Source organism: Triturus cristatus, chromosome 5_2 (assembly GCF_964204655.1).
Source record: "Triturus cristatus chromosome 5_2, aTriCri1.1, whole genome shotgun sequence".
Classification (NCBI taxonomy): Eukaryota; Metazoa; Chordata; class Amphibia; order Caudata; family Salamandridae; genus Triturus; species Triturus cristatus.
In genome coordinates, this window is record NC_140588.1 from 251,472,211 (window position 1) to 251,492,284 (window position 20,074).

Below are 20,074 nucleotides of genomic sequence, written 5' to 3' on the forward strand. Positions count from 1 at the left end.
GTTTTTATCATATCAATTCTGCAAGCATTTAGTCCACTGCATATATCATAGCGCAATGCAGTACATACATATATTAGTGTATTCAGACTGGAACAAGTCTAGAATCATTCTGTTCTACTTGTGTCAATTCATTCCAGGGATCTAGAGGAGCACAAACAATCCTCTCAACAAACAATTGTTGTAGTAATCCAAGGTTCCAGTAACTGAATTAATGACCATCAAGATAGCTAATAGAACGTGAATACAAAATAAGGTATAACATACAGTATTAAGAAAGATATACTTTTGACATTTGTAATATAGTGCTGCTCCAAAAATAAGACCATCGAAAACCTGGTGTTAACCTGGTGAAACGAGGAGAAATTATTAATATCTCCTAATTTTTGCTCTTTCAATGTGTGCTGCATTCTGCAGTACACATAGAAACAGATAATTGCCACTGGGGATTGTTTATGTGCAGGACGGTGACCATTCCTGCACATAAACAATCATTAAAATATCACTATTTGCAACTTCTACTTGTGTTGAATAAAGCAGCACAGATAGAAGTTGCAGATTGCCATTACTGATTGTTTATGTGCAGGAAGGGACACCTTCCTGTTCATGAACAATCATTACCTGCAACGTCTGCATCCTTGCACTATGGGGCAAGGGTGCCTGCGTTGGTGCTATGCACCTAAATGTAGTCCCTCCATGTGTTGGAAAGTATTGGTGCGCAGTGTTAGCAATCTTGTATGAAAGACACGCTCCAACAGTTTCCTTGTAAATATGCCCCCAAGTGTTTTTGAAAAATATATGTAGAGCAACCTGAAATGGGGGCTATGACAAGCCGAACCTGGACCACTTGCTTACATGGACCTTTATTATAAAGACGAATCTGGTGGACATCGCCGGGTCAAACACTGTAGTAGCTCAATTTTTTTCTTCGTTATGTGTAAGCACTAGTTGGGTGTTACTCCAAAAGATAATCCCCTAAAGGGTTTTCAAGTATTTTGAGCACTTCCCAGGGTGAACTTTTGCTCTACAGCTTGGATTGCTGCGCTATCGAGGGGCAAATACTATGGCTGCAGGTTCTGTTGACATAGGTTAATGTTGCCTAAACACTCTCTAGGATTGGAAGGCTGTAGTTACATGTGTAGTAATTACAAATGTGATGCCCTGTAGTGGCTATGTTTTAATTGCAATGTTCATGTTGAAAGTTATTATTAGTACACTAATGATCTAGACTTGCATGTACATTTTCCTTGTAAATGAATTATTGAAATAATGATGCTGACAACCAGTATATTTGCTTTTTTTGCCAGATTAAGTGAGGGACATTCAAAGTGATATTCAGCTCTTACATTTAAGTACAAGTGAATGTTTTGACATGTGATTTGTTAATCTAACTCCTTTTTGGGAGGGGCAAGAGTGATTACGCAATGTCTCCAAGAAGTATTTCTATTTCTATCAACTTATTTATATTTAAAAATTGTTGCATAGTATTGAACAGTGTTTGTGCAATAAATGCACTTTTTATTTAAAAAAAAAATAAGGCCAGTCAGGACAATCGTGTATTGAGTGTTATTATTGTGTACCTGTGAATGGGGATTTCTAGCCCACGCCACCTCCCTTGAGTACTCCAATAAATGCTCTACTTCTCTACCCTGTCAGAGTCAAGCGCTACAAGGGGATTTTTGGTTCCCAGTGGAGGACAAATGTAGACCCATTACTTGTGCCTGAAACAATTGTTTTCTAACAATATCAAAATACCAAAAATCCTATATGCAGAACCGGACTGCGCAGACAAGCTATAACTGAGAATAGGATCTTTTAAAAGATCATACGTTTTTAACTGCTATTTAAATTCCCCATTTGAAATACCTTGGGGGATATTCTCAAGAACGTGTGATAACCATCGCAAAAGTTACTTAACGCAACCTCCAACATCGCAGTCTATCGCGGGAGACTTTCGCCGTGTTAACAAAGTATTCACAACACGGCGGTACCATGTGATAGTCACCAGATAACGTGTCAAATGGCCGCGTTAAAATCAACGCCATGCCACTGAAATGCGAAACACAAACGCAAAAAAAGCTGCGATGAGGCCAAGCGTGATACAAAAAGCTGCGAAAACCAGCAGCAGGCCTGCAAATCCCATGCGTCTGGCGGGAAAATGCACTATAAAAGCAGAACAAGAAAAACACACCATAAACAATCCAAAGTGCGCAGCAACATGGATGCACCCTGACCGAGCGCAGAGGCCAACGCGAACCCCGCAAGCCCCACAGTTCACTAGCAAGGTACAACGGGTCGGAGAAGGCAAGAAAGAAGAGGGAGAGGAAAACAGGGTGCAGTCCCCAGGAAAACAAGACCAGCGTCACGGAGATGACAGAACACAACCATCAACTGACCAACAATCAGACTACCTTGATTGCAGCCGGAGTGTCGAGGAGGCCAATGGAGGAGGCAAAGAGGCGCTGGCATGACATTAAAACCTAAACCAGGCACCAAGACACCGCCAACAAGAAGGCAGCAAAGGTGACAGGAGGTTGGAGTCCTGCGCCACAGGAGGAGCTGGAGGAAATGGAGGCCAGTCATCAGTTTGGAGATGATGCAAGGAGGTGGGAGTACGGACACAGCTCGAGAGGACCAGACACAACAACAACAGGATGAGTAAAGATCAGGGACTGGGGGACAGGGGTAGATGGGCACAATGGCACACATGCACAAGTAAATATAGCACACCCACAATGACCCAGGATCATGTCCCTCATCCCCGTGGCACACTGCAGCACACACACATAGCAATCACAGCACATCTCATGACAATGTGGTACCAAGTGCAACACCGACACTGCAGAACAGGGACCCAACTGGGTCCGCTTATGCGTAGAAACAGGCCAATCACATTTGACAGAGCAGGGAACTGTGAGATGCATATGTACGGGTACAACCCCACATTCGTCATGTAGTTCAAATGTCCACTCTCCCCCCTCAAATTGCCAGCACATCCCAAAAAGTCAAAATGTATATTTTCACACAGTCTGCATGTCAACAAGAATAATGCGCCAACATAGATGTCAACACAATGTCAACATGCATCTCCCCTTCACATTGCAGAGGGACAAAAAACACCTCCAGCAGGTCAGACCAGACAACCCATCAGTGATGCCGGAGACGACCACCACATCTTCGACACCGACGCCCTACAACAGCTCATGGACATCTCAGGTAACCCACCCCCAGGAGCAGGGCAGCCAAGCTACATAGAGGAGACCACAGCCCCTGCACAAACCACACAGCAGGAAGCACCCGCCACCACAGCTGGCTCCCAACACTTCACTGAGGCACACATCGCATTCCAATGCTAGGCATCAGAATGCCAAAAGCAGGTGGCCGAACAGGTGTGGGTGGGCTCAGAGCTCATGGAAGCCGAACTGGGCCTCATACGTGAGTGTCTAAGTCCCATCAGAGACCTCCTACACCCCACAAAGGAGACCCACACTGCGACAGAGGCACATGAAGATGGACATTCCCAGTACAGAACCACACCCAGGGGCAAGCACATATCAGTCACACACCCACGTTGGCTCTGCGTACGACGGCCCAGTCCACTCCCCTTACGAATTGAGTGGGTGACTACAAAGCTACATGTCCAAGCCCTGACCCACTGCCTGCACACAGCACAATGTAATGTCGTAAGGCCCCGGGCCCTCATGCATACAACAAGACCACAGGGACACATGCATATATCATGTTGAACTGGCTACGGGCACGTGTGCCCGGCCCCTTTATTGGCAGGGCCACATGCACAGTGACGCCTGTGCTGGATGTGTGTGGGGTGAGTATAAGCCAGCCCGCATGGCGTGCTTGGTGCTGGCAACAACTTGAACAGTGGACACCAGTGCAATGGAAACAGAAAACACCTGCATAACAGAGTCAACTGCTGAGCAACATGGAGGGAGCCGGAGCAAGTACAGAGGTCACCCAACATACAAACAGAAGTGTCCGTGAGTTGCAGTGCACTGAGCTTGAGGCACTAGAAATGAGCGCGCTCATGTGAAGAAAATGTCTAGGATTGTGTCCCTTTGGGTTATTCCTGATTCAGTTGCAGTGGGGGGGTGTCATACCTGCATTGTCTTCCTCATCGTCATCCCTGGTCTCCCACACTGCCTGACGTGACATTGCTGCGTGAGCTCTCCACAGCACATAACCAAAACAGAAATGGACGATGATTCATGGTGCACTGAGTTAGTGGCACCTGGAGTGCTGAGCAGGGGATCAGGCAGAAGATGGCATCCACGACAGGTGCGCGCAACTCCGTCAGTCTGCCAGTACGACCGTTTCAGCACTGGCAGTTGGTGGGGTGGAGTTGGTCCTGGCGATGGTGGCGTGTGCCTCCTGCGGTGATGCGACGTCCGGGCCGGTCAGGACTCAATTTGACGTGTGAGCCCTGGTGTGCCACAGTTGAGGCCGGAGGCAGCGGACATTGCAGGGCCACAGACACATGGCATTGATGACCCCAAGGCCATCGCCTCAGAGGCCATCCAATATCTCAGAAGAAGGGGTGCCGAACCTGACCAGCATAGAGTTAGTGGCTCCGGATGCACAGCAGCAGGCACACCACCCCGCCACGGGACGGTGACTTGAGGTGCACTGAGGTAGGGCCACGTGGACTAGGCAGGTCCTCATTGATGTCTGAGGTGAATGTGGTGGAGTGTTGCAGGGGACAGTGGAAGGTGTCCTCCAGGGCATGATGCAGAGGTCTGATGTTATCCGGAAGCAGCAAATCGAGTGGAAAGCGACAGCCTCGTTGCCACCACCAATTCGGTATCAGCCACATGAGGATGAAAACTACCCCCAGTCCATAGACTCAGACACCACCAATGTACGACCAGTGAGTGTACATGAATGTCGGGGAACAGACTTAGTGGCACCGGGGCTGGGAGGGGATGCAGTCTGCGATGATGCTGGTACACTGATTTGAACTCCACCATTGCTAAATCAAGACTCTGTGACCTACTGGATCGCAGTGTAGGCCGGAAGCAGCAGTCAGCAGTGGCCCACGGCCTTGTGTCGTTGGCTCGCAATGCACAGAGTTAGTGACACCAGGTCAGTTGTCGGTAGTGTTCGATCACCTCCATAACAGTGATCCTTTTTTCCGCCCAAATGCAACGCGTCATCCTCTTACGCCTCTCCTTGCGTGCAATGATATGTACTCTACCGTTGAATAATCGATGTTCAGTTTCAATTCTGTGACCTACTCGAGCGCAGCGTAGATCGAGAGCAGTAGTCTGCGTGGGCCCACAGAATCTTGTGGCTGTGATGTAACACTAAGACCTGTTGGCACCACATCGAAGGGTGTATAGTAACATACACTCAGCCATGAATCATGTGCTCTGCCATGGTGTAATCAAGACTCAGTTCCAAAAGTGCAACCTAGTTGGCCGCAGTGTCGGCCGGAGGCAGTGGTCAGCGCGGGCCAACTGCTGTCCAGCCATCTCCTCCTGGATCTCTCACACACGATGTTGGAATGGCATTTGTATTAGATTTGTGGCTGACAATTAATGGCACCAGAGCTGAGCGGGTGTGCAGCTGGCGAGGAGGCCGTGTCCTGCCTGTGATGGACTGCATTGGATTGGTGTGAGGCCTGCAGGACCACAGTGCAGGCCAATGGCCAGAGTCAGCTAGGGCCCACAGACACGTTTGGTGGGAGTCCTATGCACAGACTTGGTTGCACCACATTGGAGGGAGTATAGTGACATGAACTCAGCCTTAAATCATGTACTCTGTCATGGTGTAGTCAAAACTCAGTTCCAAATGTGTGTCCAACTTCTCCGCTGTGTATGCCGGTGGAGTACGTCAATGGAAAAGGAGTTCCGCAGGCCAGTGTTGGAGAGGCCGTGATGGTCCAAGGAGTCTGCCAAGGTCCGGGGCCTCGGGCTTGGGGCTTGCACCGGCACGTGGTGGGCCCTCTTTGACACACGCCGGTGTTGACAGGTGAGCATTGAGTCCTGGGTGCCCCGGAGTGGGAAGGACTGTTTCGGGGACCATTGTCCCAGGGTGCAGCAGGCGCACAGGATCGCTTGCAACTCCGCACACGGCATCGGCCTCATGGCAGGGTGAGAGGTGCCGCCCTGGCAGAGACGTTGGACATTCTTTAAGAGGACCAGTCCCTGAGTTACGTGCCTTTTATTCACACCCCTACGCTGGCCTGGTGTACGCCGGTCCAGCCCACTCAACTCACGCTTATGGGGGGGACGTAACAAGCTACATTTCCACGATCTTCCCCACTGGCTGGGGTGACATGGTTGCGTCCACTGTCCAATACACTCCAAACACCAGCGGTGTGTGGTCTGCATACTACAGTCTGCACATCGCTTCAATGCCACACTTGGCATTGTGTACAGTCTCATTCATCGGTCCCTTCGCACATGCCTGGTCCCCACCTCTTCCGAAATTCGGCTATTGTGTGGCCGAGGTGCCATGCCATTGATGGCTAATGTACATGGCTGGCCCAGGTTCCCACAGCGAGTTGTGCTGTTGTGTCTGGTGGGTGTGCATGTTGTATGTGAGCTTGTGATGTGTGCATTTCCTGTGTTGTGTGTTGCATGATTGTGGAGTTGAGGTGTGTGGTGTGTGCATTTGGTATTGGCCAATGAGCAGTGCACTTCTGTGGGTGCCATCCTAATGGCGCAGCTTGATGATGGACTGCCGGAAGGTGTAGAAATCATGCACACTGCCTGGGTGGTTAGCGGCGGCGTTGGCAAAGATTCCCAGGTGGTCCACTATTGCCTGGACATTAGTGGGATACGTGTGTTTTCTGTTGCGCTATTGTGTGCAGTGTTGTCAGGGGCCAGTAGTAGGACATGTGTGCAGTCAATGGCCCTCTGTGACATACGGGAAGCCAGCTGTGGCGTGCACGCCTTACTTTGTCTCTGGCTGTTCCTGTGCAGTGTGTGGGAAGTATAGATAGTGGGATACCAAGCTGATGGTGTCATCCATGATCATTGTGAGGGACTTGGATTGGCCTGGCTGTGTGACTCCTCCGTCTCAGGCGGATGTTGGTTGGAGGGTACCAGAGGCCAGCACCTGCAGCACGGCCAGCAGCTTTGTCTGAGGTGGGATGTTGGTTGTCTGCTTTGTTAGTACCATCAGCCTGTGGGCAATGGTGGTCAGGATGCGGAGGCGAGTTGTCCCTTTGGGCATGTAGTGGGCAATGACATTCTCTAGTATTGGGTCTGTGAGTTTGGTGCATTTTCGGAGGATCGCTGTCTTTGTGTGCGCTGCCTCAGTGTTGGTCTGGGGTGGGTGTTCGGGGGGGTCCTGGGGGTGGTAGCGGTGGGTGTTGTGGCCCTCTTGGTTGTCCGGCCTGCATGTTCAGTGGTTCCGTGGCATTTGTTGTTCTTCAGGTGTGGCTCTGGGCTGGGCTCCCTTCTGTGGTGCAGGCTGCCCTCCGACTTTACAGCAGATCAGAGCAGGTGTTAGTTTCCTGCTGCTAACGCGCCTTATTGCATGTTTTGTCTTCTTATCGCCGATGTGGCTGGTCATTGAGAATGTTGTGGAGTGGTGTTGTCGCTGCTTTTTTCTCGGGAACTCCTGCTCTGCATCTCATTAGCGATAGTTGCCGGGGTCATCGGCGGCGATGTTTTTTGCGGCTGCTATCACCGGTAAACTGGTGCTATGGGCTGTTAGCACCAGCTTGTGAATGGGGTGATAAATTTATTGCGACTTTGTCTTCGATAAAGTGCCGTTAACCCAGAGATAGCTCCTTGAGAATATGCCCACTTGTTTTTATGGTTTCTTTTGTGCCTCATTTCAGGGGAGATTTACAAAAATACACGCAGCGCAGCATGGCCCCCCCCCCCCGAGGCTGCTCTGCATTATGCGACAAGAAGGGAGCAGGAGAGCACCATATCTTCAGAGATATGGCTCTCTCTTCCACTTTCCGTTGCGCCGGTGCTGATTACAGCTGCCATGCGCCAAGCACACACCTTAGCGCCACAGCGATAGGCTGTGTGCATTAGTCTTGCATAGGTTTTGTACAGGAAGGGTACCCCTGTATCTTTCCTCAGCAGGAAGCAGCTTCAAAGGGAACATAGGTGGAGTTAAATTGAGAGAGAAGCATTGGCATTGGTATGGGCAATGAAGAAGTTGAGACCATACTTGTTTAGGATTCACTTCCAGTTTCAGATAGACCAGAGACCCCACAGGATGAGAAAATAAAACTGTTGAGATGGTTCATCTTCCCACAAGGAATGGACTTAACAATGTACCATCACCCTGGGACTGAATAATTCTGATGGCATTTCCATGTTTTTCAGCCTTAAGTTTGAGAACTCCCAAGAAGGTCAGTAGCTCTCCCTTTTGCATTGTGGGGGGACACATTGGAAATTACCACCTTTCGCTTGGTATTTCTCTAGAATTTTGCCACCTTTTGCTGTTTTTACTGGCCATAGGACTCAGCAAGCTCTACTCCTGCTAACCCTTGTTAAAGTGCTTCCACTCTCCTCTCTAAACATGTCAGAATTGGCATACCCCTAATTGCCATGCTTAATTTACTTGTAAGGCACTTTTATATATTCTACCACTTGTACCCAGGGCTTGTAAATTAAATGCTACTAACAGTTGCATCACTGCATCACCCTCTCTCCATACCTTAGCGCTGGGACGTCCCTGTGCTGGACAGCCATGCGCTCTACAAATCACATAACATAACATAACATTACTTAACATAACATAACATACCATAACATAACATTGTGCTACTCACTAAAGTAGCACTCTAAAACATACCTCCAGGCCTACCATTCCAGCCTGGGTGTGCGGTTTTAAACTGCCATTTCAACCTGAAGAAAAATAAGCCTTTTGCTAGGCCCAAACACTCCTTTTTAATACTTATAAGTCACCCATTATAAAGGCCTTAAAGACAAACAGGAGAGGGTGACTGATATTTACAAAGAAGTGAGGCACAAATCACCTAAAGGTTTGTCAAGAATGTTGCATAATACAAATCAGTACAAACAACAGCATAGAGCAACTATTATATGCTGAACTTTCTTAGCGCTAAAACTTGACCTTTGCACAGTACAAAAACCACTTTTTGCCATGAATGACTGACTCTCTACTAATGAATGCACAGGATATGTGTCTGAGGCAGACTTGGGTAAACAGCCGTAGATTGTGGCATAAAGCCAAAGTAACTATAAGGACCATACCTGACTTGTGAAACCGCATGCAAACGAGTAAGTGGTATTTTGCATATGGACCAAAATGTGAATTGTGTATACTTCTAATAAAACTTGCCATTCTGTGACTTTCTTCATTTAGGAATTTGCCCAGGAGGATGGACCTAAAGTGCATGCCCTACTGTATATGTGTTTGGCTCGTCTTCACACCTTGGCGCATAAAAGCACAGCAAAACACCTTGCTGCACTGCATAACAGGAAAGGGGCATGAATGCGCTGTATTTAAGGCAATACGGCAAATTCTTGCCTTTTCCCCTGCACCTGGACCCTTTTGGCAGCCTAGCTGCATTGGATTATGGTTCATGGGACCGTCCTCAAGCATGCCACCCGCAAGCACCACCAGCTGATCCGCACCACCAAGAAGACAGCATTCAAAGAAAGACTGGAAAACAATGCCCACAACAGCAAGGAACTCTTCGGCATCGTCAAAGAGCTCTCCAACCCCAGAGCCGGAAACAACGACATCACTCCCTCACAAGACCTCTGCGACTCTCTCGCCTCGTTCTTCCACCGCAAGATCGCCGACATACACAACATCTTTGGCGCACCAACCACGCACCCAACCGCCGAACCAACGCACCCCATCACCACCCTCTGCGCCTGGACCCCGGTCAGCACCGAAGACACCACCCGCACGATGAACATCTCCGGATCTCCAACTGCCCCCTGCCCCCACCACGTCTTCGACAAGACCGACTCCATCATCGCACCCCAACTCCGGGACATCATCAACACCTCCTTCCACACCGCCACCTTCCCGGAGAGCTGGAAGCAGGCCGAGTTCAGCGCCCTCCTAAAGAAACCAACTGCGGACCCCACCGACCTCAAAAACTTCCGCCCCATCTCGCTCCTCCCTTTTCCTGCCAAAGTCATCGAGAAGACCGTCAACAGACAACTCAGCGCCTTCCTCGAGCCGAACAGATCCCTCGACCCCTCGCAGTCCGGTTTTCGAGCAAACCACAGCACCGAGACCGCACTGATCGCAGCCACCGATGACATCAGATCCCTGCACGACAACGGCGAAACAGCGGCCCTCATCCTCCTGGACCTCTCTGCAGCGTTCGACACTGTCTGCCACCGAAGTGGATCGTCTCGTTCCTCGCCGAAGGAACTCAGAGAGTCCGCCTCCCCCCGTTCAGATCCGACGCCACCGAAGTCATCTGCGGCGTACCACAAGGATCATCACTCAGCCCAACCCTCTTCAACATCTACATGAGCCCCCTCGCAGCCATCGCACGCCAACACAACCTCAACATAATCTCCTACGCAGACGACACCCAGCTGATCCTCTCCCTCACCAACGACCCCGCCACCGCCAGAACTAGCCTCCAGGAGGGGATGAAAGAAGTTGCCGAATGGATGAAGAATAGCCGCCTGAAACTGAACTCAGACAAGACGGAAGTCCTCATCCTGGGATCATCACCCTCCACCTGGGACGAATCCTGGTGGCCCCCTGCCATGGGCAACACTCCCGAGCCAACGGACCACGCACGCAACCTGGGCTTCATCCTGGACACCTCCCTCTCGATGACCAGACAAGTTAACGCCGGCTCATCATCATGCTTCAACACCCTGCGCATGCTCCGTAAAATCTTCTGATGGATCCCCACCAAAACCAGAAGGACAGTCACCCAGGCGCTCGTCATCAGCCAACTGGACTACGGGAACACCCTCTACGCCGGAACCACAGCCAAACTTCAGAAAAAACTCCAACGCATCCAGAACGCCTCTGCACAACTCGTCCTGAACATCCCCCGACACAGCCACATATCCGGCCACCTGAGTGACCTGCACTGGCTCCCCATTAGCAAGAGAATCACGTTCAGGCTCCTCACCCACGCACACAAAGCTCTCCACGACCTGGGCCCCATGTACCTCAACAACCGCCTGACCTTCTACACGCCCACCCGCCAGCTACGATCGACCAGCCTCGCCCTCGCCGCCGTACCACGCATCCGCAGAGCCACCACCGGAGGAAGATCCTTCTCCTACCTGGCAGCCAAGACGTGGAACTCCCTCCTCACCCACCTTCAGATGACCCAGGACCACCTCTCCTTCAGGAAGCAACTCAAGACCTGGCTCTTCGAGCAGTAGCGGACCCCTCTCCCCCAGCGCCTTGAGACCCTCCGGGTGAGTAGCGCGCTATACAAATGCTATGATTGTGTTGCATGCAGGAGGGAACCTTCCTGCACATGAACAATCCTGGGAGGCATTTTCTTCTTTTTACGTGTGCTGCAGATTACAGCACACATAAAAAGAGGAAGTAACGAGGGGAAATAAAGATATTTCTCTTTGTTACACCTCTCCTGTGAAGGCGTATATTTTTGGCGCATTCCCAGGTCTACCAGTGCTGGTAAATCTGGGAATTTATTATTTATTTAATTGTTTATTTAAAGAGTTTTATATAGCGCTGGCTAGACCCGAGGGTATCAGAGCGCTTTACATAAGGTTCAACAATGTAACAGAAAAAGATCAACAATTACACATTATGTCAAAAAATAAGCAATACATTAAGAAGGGAGAGAAAGGAGAGAGAAAAGTAGTGGAGGGGCAAGTGGAGGTGAGAGAGGGAGGATGAGGGAAGAGACAACAGTAGAGACGAAAGGAAGTCTGTCTAAAGACCGACTGGGTAGGTGACGTCCAAGGAGAGCATCCACGGCCCATCTCCGCCTTTAGCTAAACCAGGTAGCTCCATTGGGTATCAGATAAAATAGTTCGGTCTCAAGTGGCGAGGGAAGAAGTTCACAGAAAAACAGGGTGGGGACAAAGGGAAAGGGCAGGTGAGGGCAAAGGTCAGAAGCTGGAAAGAGAAAGAGCGGAGAGGGGTGAGGGGTGGGGGAAGGGAGAGGGGGAGATAAGGTCAGGGGATACGCAGGAGAGTTTGCCCAAAGTCCGGCCGGGTAGGTGATGGTCAAGGAGAGAGTCCAAAGTCCATCTCTCCTTTAGCTCGCGAGGTAGCTCCACCGGGCATCGGACAAAAATAGCTAGGTCTCAGCTGTCTAGGGAAGATAGCAGGGTTAAGGTCCTGGTGGGTGGGTGGGGACATGGACGGGTGAAGGCTGGTTGAGTTCCCAACGGTGATAAATGATTAAAGATCAGGGGAGGAAAGAGCATCGCGGAGAGTCTCTCTGAGTCGGCCATCTAGAGCTCAGGCAGGAGGTACGAGTCATAGCAAGTTCGGATACAGTCAGTCCCCATGAATCTCTATGGCCCAGAAGGGAAGTGCTAGGGCAGCCATACCGAGATCTGGTCAAAAACGCTGGGGCAGAGACAATTGGATCCATTTACCATACAAAGATCTTCTTGGAGAAAAAAGCGGCCCACAATGATAGGCATCTCCCAATCAGTGGGCACAGGTACAGCAACGATTGTCCAGCATGCCCAGGTCTCCTCGCACAGCACCCCAGGAGAGGACGAGAAGCTCTGAATAGTCCTCGTTTCGCCGCCATTTTAGGGCCAGGCACCATCCACAAGGAGATCGTCGAGATCAAAAACGGCCTCACAATGAAGCGCTCGTCATAGTCAAATGGCAGCATCAGCGCAACTGACCAAAATCGCCCAGACTCAAGCGACAGCACGGTGATAGCGTGACCTCCCCCGAGGCATCGGGGGAGATCTCACCTCTGTTAGGACTCGGTGTAACCTCCAGGTGTCCCGCTCGTCATGCAGGCAGTTGACTGCAGTGAGTAGTCCCCCGATCCAGAGGTGGACCCAGGGAGAGGGAACTGATAGATGGGCGAACATGGAAGCCGGCGGCCACACGGAGCAGCACCCATGGCACCGGGCAAGACCTCACCGCTCGGCAGGCACCATCTTGGCCTCTTCATCAGCGGGAACGTCAAGGCTCGTTTCTCCGAGATGTCAGATCGGAGAAGGGTGCCAAGGATCTACTCACATTCAGCCCGCATTCCGGCTGCACCAACGCCGCTCAGGTGAGAAAAACATCATGGGAATGCATCAAAAACCATGAGAGTTGCTTGGGAACACTCTACACTCACACGCCCCCCATGGAACACCTTCCCAGCGCAGGTAAGGCAAGGCATAGAATACATTTTTTAAATGTATAGTTTATGATAGTTTCACAAATTCCACTGGTAAATTTATAAAATAATAGATGGCAACACCCAAAGTTTTGGGCAGAAGACTACGACCGGTGCCATTTTGATTCCACCTCATGCCGGTTTAATCCACCAATAGGCCCTTTAGCCCACTTTTGTGGGTTGTTTTCATCCCTGCACACACTCACACACACACACACAATTAGAAATGAACTACCTGCAGCAGTTATTGAAAACGCTATATCGATCGATAGGCAAATAAACGCCTGAATTATATACTCCACATCAAGCCTAAATGCATTTTAATAGATGTTCTTCGCTTTTAATCTCCAGCACACTATGATCAAGAATAAAGATAACGCGAAAGATTTGCTGCGAGCACTATTAATTTGAGGTGAGATCTTTTATATAAACCCTTAAAGGGCATTTTTCGCGCAGAAAGGCATCTTTGATTCTTTCTCATTTTGCAAAGCTTTCCACCGCTTTGAATTTCCGCAGCTCTGCGTCTCAGAAATGAGCCCAGCAGACAGCTAAATTAGTGCGCTATCGCCCTCTAGCGGCAAATCTTCCAAGTCGTCGCATTTCATAGCGTCTTTTCATCGGTTAAGTGTGGTTTGACAAGAGAGGCGGCGGGATTTTTTTATGATGCCTTTTGTGATATATTGTTATGGATGACGTGCCCTCTTTTTCGTACTTTATAACTTACGCATGGTATACTTAGAGTAAGTGTCAGCTCGTTAAAGCAGCTTAATAATGCTTTTAGTTTGCTTTTAATTTGGTTCTGTGTTTGCTTGTCTTCATTACGGTGATATGCACACTATACTCTGGCCCGGATCAGACATGACAGCACTAACCGTGTGAATATTTCATGGGCGCCGCCGCGAGCGCGGTTACTGGCTCTGGCAGCGCTCACTATACATTCCGGCCTCTTCAGGGTAAAGCAGTTTATTTGAGATTTCAAACCATAACAAGAGATGTGTCATTGAATTAGCCGCTCCTGGGAAATGACTGGCAAACACATTACACCTCGGGCTTCCTCTGAAATAAATTGGATCCTTCTCGGATGAAATCATGACTTTCACGTGATATTCCCATGACATATCCATCGCATCATTTTAAGTGCCGGTTGCAAATATAGCATTGCTTAGAAAAAGGAAAAGCTGAAAATCGCCCCACAGCAGGTGCCTCCTCGAATCTATTGCTTCAGTACTCTGTGTACGTTTTCCTGATGCAGCTATCCGGTGGTGGTTCAAATCCCATTAGCTCTCGTCTTCCCCATCTCTGCAGCATCAAAGTGAATCAGCTTCCGACGGGCTCTGGTGTGACTCGTGTAGTGTTTCAGTCCCCAGTCCAATGGCTTGAAAATTGGACCATTACCAGATGAAATACTATCATTTGATGTCAAGTGCTTCTGTTAGCGGGTGTGTATTTTTAAAGCTTTTTCTGTTGCAGTATATCAAAGTTCTGCCTAATCGTCCAAAAATCACATTTATAGAATCGCCTGACAAAAATATGTGCTTCATACGTCAATCGCAGCTCGTGATGTAGCACTTTTGAGGGCGCAGAGAAACACGTTAACACGTTGTTCCCGTTTCTCTTAAGTTTTGAACTCTGAGCTGTTAAATTTGGCTTTACAGATATTATGAGTATATTAGAAGTGATAGACATGGTGCGTTAAAGCTATTATAGGGGTAGGTTATATTTCTGTCTCTATTATCTTGGGAAGAAATGGTAATTTGTAAATCTTTCTTCACCCCCTTTTTAAGGGGGAGGAGATGTGTACGTCTACACTTTTGAGAAACTTTACACTTAAGAATTGTGAATAGCCCCAAGTAGTAAAGTTAATACAAATATGTAAGTTACTCACATATGTAAAATACCTTTATGAATAGCCCCCTATATGCTTCAGGCTGAGGGAGGTCACGAGGTAGGATAATGCCATCATCGCTGTGGGTTCCTGCAGGAAGGTATCATATCTAACTTTCAATGTCAATCTAAGCCTGTTGTATAGGAAGATAGGTGGACTTCTTGTTTTTTGTGCCACACATAGATTCAATTGGATGAATTGGTTGTCGCTATAAAGTTCCCCTCATGTTTGTATTGCCAGGTTTTGGAGCTGTTGGCATGCTTTCACATCCATTGTGGGTGAAATTGATGGAATTCTCTAATTGGTATATGAGGTGAATACATTACTACCTCTTCCAAATGTTTTCCAGGCAATAGTTGTGCAGATAACAGGGCTTATATCGCAAGTCCACCTGAGATTTACATTATAGCTTTATAGCCCGCCGCTGAGAGCTATACTAGTTGTTAACGGTCCTGAACCCGAGTCATTGGACCGAGCCATAGAAGAGAAATAACACTTTTTTTCAGTACATTACGCCTAATCATTGTTAACGGAAGTCTAATCCAGCAATCGACTTGTCCATCTGAATTTGCAATTTCTGTTCTGTAATTATCTTTAAGTATAAAGATTATATAGTAGTGTGTTTGGATACTAAGGGGCATATCTTCAAGGCGGCGATATAAAATTATCGCCGCTTTTGCGGCCGTTTTCAGGCGAAAAGCGGCGATAATTTTATCGCTATATCAGCAAGGTCACGCTACCGCGTGAAACCTTGCCATAGCGCCTGAATTCCTAACACCCATCTTTGCATCCCTAATGAGATGTAAAGTGGAATTTCCTCCCCAGGATAACGGGAGAAATGTCGCTAAGCGACATTTCTCCTATTATCAAGCCTCACGCAAAGCAGCATAGCGACAAGCAAAGTAGCGATAACCTCTGTTATCGCTACTTTCTTTACGCCTGCTTTGAAACTGACTTAGCCATGATTTCCTATGGAAGGTGGATATCATGGCTAAGTATGTGAGGCCCTATCAGCAAGCTATCGCCAAACTTCGTGGAATTATCGCTGGGTTTCCAGCGATAATCTCACGCTTGGCAGTTAGCGCTAGGATTTTTATCGCTTTTGAGATAAGCGTTGCTAATAGCACACTATCTCAGCGATAAAAATCCACGCTAGTCGGCGATAATTATCCTAGCGCTAAGTGCGCTTAGCGATAATTATCGCTGGTTGTTGCTGATATGCCCTTAGATACTTTACTGACGAGTATCTCTGAACCCATGGTAAGTCTACATAACATTTTTCTGTATCCGTTGTCAAGACAAAGAGCACTGATTTATAGGAGTTTATAGTCAAGCTTGATATATTTCTAAATCTTGGAAAAACTCTGATAATTGGTGAGAGGTTGATGGTGGAGTCTTTGATAACGACTAGAATATCATCAGTATATAGAGCGATAAGGAGGCGGCGAGCTGTAAAGCTCAGTCTCTTGTGGGAGTGCTATTGTTAGGACATGCGTGTGATAGGTTCCAACCCTATGGCAAATACGAGTACGGACATTGGGTACCCCCATCTTGTCCAGATAGATATTTTTAAACAATGGGGAGAGTATGTTGCAAATGTTATGTGTGCCGTGGGTTGTGAATATCATTTTTGAGTCTCATTGTACATAGCTTGAGCCTAGTCCCATTTTCTCCAACACAGCATGTAGAAAATTCAATTCCATTGAATGAAAGACTTGGCTGTAACCAGGAAGCCAGGACCTGCCTAGATGCATAGTATAAGGACATGTAGCATTGAAAATACTGTTAATAATTTTAGAGATGTGTATCTCCCTGTGATGAATCCTGAATATTCTGTGAGTACTGTATTTTACCTGAGCAGCCGTAATAAATCTGCCAATGCATTTGCAAATATTTTATGATCTGAAATTTATCACTGATAATGGTGTAACAAATTATGGGGCATATTATCAAGACAGGCGATAAAATTATCGCCGCTTTAGTGGCAGAAAACTGCAGCTAAAACTGCGATAATGGGCTTGATGATATGCTCTATGGAATTCCAATTGAAGCCCATGTTAGATGTGAAGGACATCTAACCTGAGCTTCAATTGGAATTCCATAGATCATATTATCAAGCCCATTATCGCCGTTTTAGCGTCAGTTTTCTGCCGCTAAAGCGGCGATAATTTTAACGCCTGTCTTGATAATATGCCCCCTTATTTGTTGGCTCTTTATCTAGTTTTAGTAGGACTGCCAGGAGAACTTTTTGCGAAGTAGAAGTAGAACTCTTCTCCCATGTTTCTGAGTAGACTCTGAATAAATAGACAGACCTCCCAGGATTTCATGATTTGCAAAAAAATCTTGAAATCTGCACTTTTGAAAAAATACTGCCATTTTTACATAGGTGCCTGCAGAATATGTTTTTAAAAAAAAACTTTGGAATTTTCTCTTTCTTTACTGGCTCTGTGCTGCACCTGAGCTAGTAAAGGTAGGGTGAGCAACAGGCCAGCAGGCAGCAGAGGTGTTAAATACCTCTTTCACCTGCCTTTTGAAATGCACTGGGCCCCCTCCTGTGGGATTAGCCTGCAGGTTTCCAGGCTCTGTACTGCTGGAGACTCTACATCGTTATTGAATGTGACAAAGCACAGTCTCTAGCAGTGAGAGGGCATTTTTATGGTAGGTACATTTTTTGCCCACTGCAAAAATACTGCGAATCTTGAGGTTTGGGGCCGCTACATTTGCCACCCAAGTTGCAAAATCCTGGGAGGTCTGAATAAAGCGCTATGATTTCAGCATATTATTGGTAAAACTCTGCAGGAAAACTGTTGCTTCCTGGGACTTTGCTACCCTGCATACAAAATTCGCCTCCTACAATTCTTTGGTTGACTGTCATAAGATGTTCTCTATGTGCATCTAAGAGCCAGACCAGAGACACTATCTTATAGTATTTCCATAGTTTGTTAATTGCTGTGTCCCACAGACAATCAGTGTAGAAATCAGTGATTTCTTGCCTATTGATCATGCTGGGTATGGACATGCCAGGCCAATTCCCTTTGCAGCACAGGTGTGCAATCGACTATTCACTTAAATAGTGTCTCGCCTCTGAATCTGCAGAATATTGCTGGAGGGAGTCCAGAATCTTTATTTTTGTATCAGTCTGTCCCCTGCTTCTCTAAGCTAATATTCTGAGTTGTAGGTGTATTTTTGTGTGATATTGTATACATATCTACTGCTTGGTGGAAGTGATATAGGGGCATATTATCAAGAAATGGCGTTAAAATTATCGCCGCTTTAGCGGCTGAAAACTGCAGCTAAAGCAGCAATAATGGGCTTGATAATATGCTCTTCAGAATTCCCATAGAAGCCCATGTTCTGGTGTCAACATGGGCTTCTATTGGAATTCTCACAAGCATATTATCAAGCCCATTATCGCCGCTTTAGCGGCAGTTTTCTGCCGCTAAAGCGGTGATAATGTTAACGCCGTGCTTGATAATATGCCCCTTAGTGTCTCTTCACTGACATGGGTTATTTTGAGCAATTGCAGCTATCATTTTGTGTAATGGTAATGTAAATCTCAGACTGCCAATTAACAATTGTCTTATTTTACCAGCACATCATTTGTAAAAATATAAGTGCCAGCACTCAAGGAGTCTGTGGCCACTGACCCCACCTAACGCTGCTGAATGTCAGTGCAAGCATTACATTCTAATCCTCACACTTAAAGAACTGTGACATTTTGGACTACTGTAGAACACCTTAAGCTGTAGGAATGGCTTAGAAGTGTGAAATGCATCATATTTTGATACCTTGAATTGCTAAACACTTGGAGCCTCATTTACAAGGCCATTGTGCCACTGGTGTGTCACTTGTTTTGGAGCACTGGCGGCGCAGTGTGCCTGCCCAATTTTACAAGGCCACGTAGACTCACCCTGCCTGACTTTCCATGGCCTTTTAAATATGAGCCCCTTTCATGCATTACTCCTCGTGAAAGAGGCGCTCTATGGGTGTTACTTTGTGTGTTCCCATGCAACATCCATGGAAACTGACACATTCCCAGATTTACAAAGAGAGACCATGAGCTCATGTTTTTCACGATATAGCCACTCTGATAAAAGATAGTTTTAAGAAGTAAGGGGCTCATTATCATGGTGGACGGACATCAGTCCAGACGTGCGGCCGTCCCACCAGCCCAAATAGGATGCACACGCTACACTGGCCGGCTCATCCTGGCCTTTTCACATTGCGAACAGTGCTGCTGGCTGGAGCACCGTCCGCAATGTGAAAATGCCATGATTTTCTTTTCCATGCCCATTGTGGCAGGCACCACGCGATGCCTGCCACCTTGTGCAGGAAATGTAGGGGGTACCATGGGTACCCCCCGTGCACCACCCACACCCCCTACAGAGGGGACCCACAACGGCCCCCAAAGCCAGTCTCCACCTTTCTTTTTGTGGCGGGATTTCTGCCGCAAAAAGACAGGTGGAAGAGCTCATGCTAATCACTTCAGCAGTGCCTGTACGGCACCCCCGCAATGATGCCCTGGTTCTGGGTTCCGCACGGCAGGCGGAAAAGGACCAGCTTGCGGGACCATGGCGAGCGGACTTTCTGTCTGCCGCGGAACCAATGTGATTCCCACCACCATCCTAATTTGGCGGTGGGTGAATCACATTGTGATGGCGGGAGGATCGCCACCACCGGCCAGGCGGTGGCGATCCTCCTGCCATCATAATGAGCCCCTAAATATTGTCTAGCCTTAGGACTGACCCAACTATTATAGAAGAGAAATTCATTCATTCTCTACTTGAGGATCTATGATACACTCTACTGCCTAAAACGAATGTTTAGAATATTAAACCAAAAAAGCAATCCTTGGTTCACACCAGAACTTGCAAACCGTAGTCTCAAAATTAACCACATCGAAAGGAAATAATGTTAAT